General features: G+C 37.1%; 1 protein-coding gene across 9 annotated transcripts in view; it reads right to left on the bottom strand.

Moving 5' to 3' along the window:
* Positions 1-6563, bottom strand: part of BCAS3 (BCAS3 microtubule associated cell migration factor) — an 851656-nt gene that overhangs the window by 257820 nt on the left and 587273 nt on the right. The gene's annotated exons all lie outside the window — the stretch shown is intronic.

Below are 6563 nucleotides of genomic sequence, written 5' to 3'. Positions count from 1 at the left end.
CTGTGGAGGGATGGAGAAGAGCCCAGAGTTAGAGAAATGAAGGACAGAGAGATAGAGACAGGGAATTGGGGGCAGGGGGTAGCAGGAGGAGGTTAAAGCATGCCTGTACCTAACGTTTACCATGTGGAACAGAGTTTGTCTCCTAATAGGAGACATAAGCTAAATGCTGAGATCCCAATTGCCTCTTTTTATGTCGGGGAGGTAGAGGTTGCTGTGGTATACAAATTATAATCTCAACAGACATCTAAAAAATGTAAGTTCCAGTCCTCAAAGAGCTTACAGTTCAATAGGGAAGGAAGGGATGGGACATGTACACAAATAAATGTGATACAAATAAGGTAGGAAAAGGAAAATGGACCTGTGATTTCACTGGTATAGGGGAATTCCAAGCAGGGAGATGTAGGTGGCCTACCATGAAAGCTACAGTTTCTTACTTAAGGTCATAGCACCACTATGGATCAGAAAATAACTTAAACCCATGTCTTTCTGAATTAAAGAGCCATCTTTCTATCCAACCCACCATGCTACCTCTTTATAACATTACTAGATAAAGTATGTGTGGAGGGTGAGGGGGTTGTCCAAAGGAGAGAGGCACAAAATCTACTCCAGGAAAACAAGGGCCTGAGACATCAAAAACAAGGCAATCAGAGCAGGGGTCAAGGGAAGCAGGTTTCAGCAACCAAGGCAGATTCTCCTGTCCAAATGAGAATATCAAAAGTTGTGAGAGACAGGGAGGTATGGAAGGATGGAGGGAGGGAATGAATAGAGGAAAGAAATTTAGATCTAGGAAAGGAAAACACTAAGACATCAAGAAAGGGCATATAAGGATAAGGATAAGCATAAAGGGATATAAGATTGTTTAGGAATGACTTAGAAAAAAAATATTGGTTCTCTTTCAACTTATTCTTCCAACATTCAAAAAGAATCTATCATTTAGCCTGTCTTTGGAGTATAGGGATAGGGTGATGTAGCAAACAGTCCACTGGACAAAGACTCAGGAGGCCTGCATTCTGCTAACCTTATGGATTGTTTTATCCAATGTATTTGTAAGCCCAGTATCCAGTCTGACAAAGAATAGGTAAATGTTTGTTGATTGATTATCAGGCTATGGAACCTTGGATAAGTCACTTCATCTCACTGAGATAATTCTTATAATTAATAAGAGAAGAGGGTTGAATTAATCTTTTCCAACTCAAATTCTATGTTTACAACTGAATATATAGTTTCTCTCCTTCCCTGAAATTATAAAAATTAATAACTTTATCTCTCACTGAGCAAAATTAAGTATGTAGTACCATGTACTTTTATTCAAACTTTTAATCTCCCTGATTAAATAACAAACTCCTTGGGAAGGGAGGTTCTGCCCTTAGTTTCAGAAATAGAAATGATTTATTATGGTAAGACCATCCATGAAGCCATAATAAATCTGATCTGGAGCAAAGAGACTTTTGGGGATTATTTTATGTTCTTCCCAAAAAATTCTTGAAGGAGTAAAGTATAAGTACCTGGCAGTAGAGAGGGGAAAAGGGAAGAGTGTATCTGACCAGGGAGTGACAGCCAGAAGAGATCATGAGATTGGGTGGTGCAACCATCAGGCTTTCGAAAGAGGAATTAATTTGCCTACCATCAAATAGATGGCAATTCTCAGAGTATGAATTTGAACCCAGGTGATCTCATATAAAAGGTCAATGGGCTTTCTGCAACTCTGACTCACAACTTACCTTGACAAGGAGCTTACTCTACCCCAAGAGAGGTTACAAGTTAGTCACCACCACCACTATCAACATCATCATCATCATCATCATCATCATCATTTGATTACAGACAAGGATGGGTTGGTTAACAACCAGCTCTTTGCTCCTCTCTTCCCCCAATGTACACAGAACCCACACTTTTAAAGATTCATCTGAGTTAACATTTTCTCCACCACTTTCTTAAGTCTAAACAATTCATAAAACAATAAATCAAGCCCTGATTTGTAGTATACACAAAAAATTTTATAGTCAGTTCTTCTGAACTGGTTTATGCTGATGCTATCACCCCCATCCTGTAAATTTCAAACCTCAACTATAGAGCATCTATAGCATGTAAAACCCTGCTGGGGCACTATTCCAGAGCAGCAGAATAGTAGAAATCAGCATTTTAGGGTGAACATACTTGTAATCTAACTTTTGGAGGTCATAAAGGTGGTGTTTATTATTATTTTTTGTTATTTTCAAGTATTATTCTCAAGTACTCTCAAGAATAATTCTCAAGAGAGGGTGATTTTTGTCCCAGGGCTAGCTTGGAGGGATTTCATAATTAAAATAACCTGGCCTTGGTGAGATTTCCTTCAAAACACATGGTAACTGAGCAGAGTATGGAACAGGATAAGACAATAGAGATTGACTGGGGCCCTACGGAGTAGATTGTCAATACATAGGAACCTGCCAGTGCTTGTCTGGCCTACTCAGTACTGCTATCCAATTTACCTTTGGTAACAACCTCATTTTCTTTTTCCTATCTGTTGGACACCATCAAAAGCACAACTCCCCAAAGCTGAGGACCTTTTTCTTTCAGCTTCTGTGTTTTAGTGGGTTAAATCGATGTGCTCAGCAGGTGGAAAGCACTAGAATGACCAGGGGATAAGATGATCTCATTCTGATAATTCTATAATTAACTGAGAATTCAAGTGAGACATCCTTAGATAGTGAGGAGAAGACTTGAATTCTAGTCCTGGATCATGTTTTATTTAATCTTTCAGGGCCTCTATTTTCTCTTCTGTTAAATGAGAGGTTTGGGCAAGATGATCTCTAAGATCCTTTCTATCTCTCACATTCTATTATTTAATTCTATATCAGGACAAAAAAAATCTTAAAATAATTATAATAAAATTAAATCCACATGCTCAAAAACATTTATAGCAGCTCTTTTGTAGTGGCAAAGAATTGGAAATTGAGGGGATGCCATCAATTAAGTAATGATTAGACTTTAGAAAAGCCTGGAAAGATTTGCATGAACTGATACTAAGTGAAATGAGCAGAACCAGGAGAAGACTGTACACATTAGCAGCAATATTGTAAGATAATCAACTTTGATGAATGAAGCTCCTCTCAGCAATTTCATGATCAAAGACAATACTAAAAGACCCATTATAGAAAATGCCATCCACATCCAAAGGAAAAACTATGGAGTCTGAATGCAGAGCAAAGCATATTATATTCACTTTTTAAAATTTCTTTTATGTCTTTTCCTTTCTTTCTCAAGGTTATTTTTCCCTTTAATTCTAAAATGGACATGCAAAACCTCTATTGGATTATATGCTGCCATAGGAAGGGGGGGAAGGAATAGAGAATGGTAGAAAAATGTGGAACTCAAAAGCTTAAAAAAGGATGAATGCTGAAATCTCTTTTGTCATGTAACTGGGGAAAAAGTTAAATTTTAGAATAAGAAGGCAATAACAAAATGTCATAGGTTCCTAAATTTAAAATTTGAAGGGACCTTTAAGATCATTTAGTCAAATATTCTAATTTTATATAGTGTTAAGGAAAGTTAACCTCTTGGAGAGGTTAACTGATTTTGTCCAAGGTCACATAAGTGGTAAATTGCAGAGAGAAGGTTTGAATCCAGGTCCACTGATTCTACCACAGCACATAGAGGTCAATGCATTATTTCAAATTTCATTTGGTAAAATCTGGTTTTAAACTTCCTGGCTGAGCATATTAATGTTTAAAAATATTCTTCTAAAATTAGTAATAGTAAATTTAAGAGGATTAACTAAAAAAAAATCTGAACTAGACATTTTCAAGAGAATTTTCAAAAAAGTCATTTATAGCATTGAAAGTGAAAAACCAGAAATTATAACAGACATATCAAAGAATAATTCTAATTTAATAGTAATGGTCTGAATCCTCCAGGTCAGTGAGATGTGGTGGTAACATCAAGAGACCAAATAGAACTAACATCGTCTCAGAGTCCACCAGGTGTGGCTCATTTGGTCCCAGACATGGTTGAAGATGTAAAACCTTCCCAAGGAGTCCACACTTTCATGGAAACCATTTCAAAATGAAGAAATGTCTGACTTCCTGATTGAATTTTTTTTTTCTTTTTAAACAACAGAACTTTGAAAACTGCAAAATGTTTGAAGAAATGTTGGGCACAATAAATAGTGAATTCAAAAATTGGTTAGTCAATCCTAGCAACAAAGTTTATAACTAAGATTAAGTGGTCTCACTTATTAGTATATGATACAAGGAAAATGCTCATGAGAAGGTCTGATGGAAGATCACAAAATATCCTATTTCTGAACCCTCCCTATCTGTACAGCATGAGAAAGCCTCTTCTTCAGGGGCCAGGGGAAGGTCTGTATGGGATATCTACTTGATGACAATAAAAAGAACCAGCTGGAGCATACATTGTTACTGTTACCTCAGTAAGCCCTGCTTTTCCTACAAATGACCCGCCACTTACCTTCTATTGCCAGAGAGAATCAGCCTTCAGATGATCTGATTCTCCCTTGTCTGTGAGCAACACATATCCTTGCTGAAAGGGCAGATGTAAGCCTAGTTTACCTTTGGATTGTTTATAAGAACAAAGTCATGTATTTCAACTTTTATTTTAGAAGAGAAATATGTTTACATGCATAAGATCTATAAACCAGGTAAAATTCCTTGGTTTTCTTGTCAATGATGACACATAAACAATTCTCCCCAATCCATTTACATACAAACCAATCCAGGTTCTTTTTTTTACCATGTATCAACACCGCCTCCCCCACCCCCACCCCCACTCTGAAAAAGTAAATCAATTTTACATTTATCTGGCTGTTAAACATAAAATCAGGATTTCTTAGAAGGGCCTAAAAATTGTCTTCCTCTTGTCCAAGAAAAATATAATCAGATTCTGTTTATCATGGGAAGCCAGGAACACACATCTCTGCTCATCAACTTTGTTTGCAAAGATCAGAAAGCATAGCACTGTCATTTCACCAGAATAAGCTACTGGTTAACTATCAGTGTCCAGCTAAGAAAATTGTGTGGCATTCAGTCACTTGGAAAATGATTCAGCATCATAAGTGGAATAAAAAAAAAGCAAAACAACAACCCACACACACACACACACACACACACACACACACACACACACAGGTACAGACATGAACAGATATAGACACACACAAATAAACACATACACAAAACTAGCCGATAACACCAGCCTTGTGCCTTCAGCTGACATCACCTTTCCAGATGGCTTGCTTAGTCATTATGTGATTGTTTTAAATAAAGACATCATCTGTCATTCCGGCCAAGAGATGTGCACACTCAGGTGCAAAATGAGGGACAGAACAGTCACTGATCTGATCATCTGACCAATCAAATACTGTTTTAACCTGCAGGCAAATTTCATGCCACTATTCCCCTTGAAAAGAGAAACTGAAACACACTATGCTCCTGTGTTAATGAAATAAGGACTCTTTTAAGACTTCAAATAAACTGTGATTTCTCTGGTATAGTCTTTCCTTCTGCCATGGTTAACTGCAATCCCTCTTTGCTTCACAGATGGCTTTGTGAGTTTTGGTGGCCAACAAGGTCCATTTTCTGGTTATCAATCCACTAGTGGTGCACAATTCACAATCAAGCAGACTTCCCTCCCTGCTCAGAGCCTTGGCACCTGATGGAGGATGCTGCAACTTATACCATAGTTTCTTTAAATTCAAGTCAATACAAAGACTTTATAAAATTTGTGTAACATATTTATATATTGGAATCAAAAACTCTTCTCTGGCTTTTTTTCCCCATGATTTTTTCAAATTGCAAATGGAATTTTTCTTGAGCTGATAATCAATAAATGTTTCAGGCTTTCCTTTATACATATTTCCTTTAATCATACACTAGTGACACAATCTGGATTTTCTTGGCAGCCCAAACAGAATACACCTTGATATATAATGTATAATACATAGAGAATACTGAAGCTAAAATTGCTGTTATAAGCTTCTTGCTAGGGTATGACCTAATCGAAACTTTTAATGTTAGCCTTTTAACGATATGTTAGTCTCTGTCATCTGTAAAGCATGCTAACTAGAGCTCTCATACAATTATTACCAAAGTCATCCGAGAGAGGAGGGGTGAAGGTGGGGAAAGTGGCCACTTTATCAAAGTCATTGGAAAAAAATCAAGATATTAATTATGTTAAATGAAGAAATACAAGCATTTGGTTACTTTTGTGGGATAGAAATATTTTAATCTTTCAACTGCCAAGCAGCTGCTTCTCTCTGACTCCTTGCATGAGAATCAGCTATAGGGACTCATTAAAGCTGCAGTAGGTGAGGAAAGCAATTACCAACCTGGGAGGCAACTAAATTTCCCACCCTCCCCTTCCCCAAAACCTTGGCCTCCAATGCCAAGGTCACAGATTTGATTCAAACTACTGTAATGGCATTTGTTTTCATCAGTGATAAGGACAAGACAATGCTTTGCTCTCCCACCCCCGCCATTTGAAACAGAAATGTTATACAATCAAAATGACATATAACAACAACTGCCAATGCAAAAAGATGATCATAGTATTTTTTTTTCCTTTAG

This window comes from Macrotis lagotis, chromosome 2 (genome assembly GCF_037893015.1).
Source record: "Macrotis lagotis isolate mMagLag1 chromosome 2, bilby.v1.9.chrom.fasta, whole genome shotgun sequence".
Lineage (NCBI taxonomy): Eukaryota > Metazoa > Chordata > Mammalia > Peramelemorphia > Peramelidae > Macrotis > Macrotis lagotis.
This window is presented reverse-complemented; position numbering and strand designations above follow the sequence as displayed.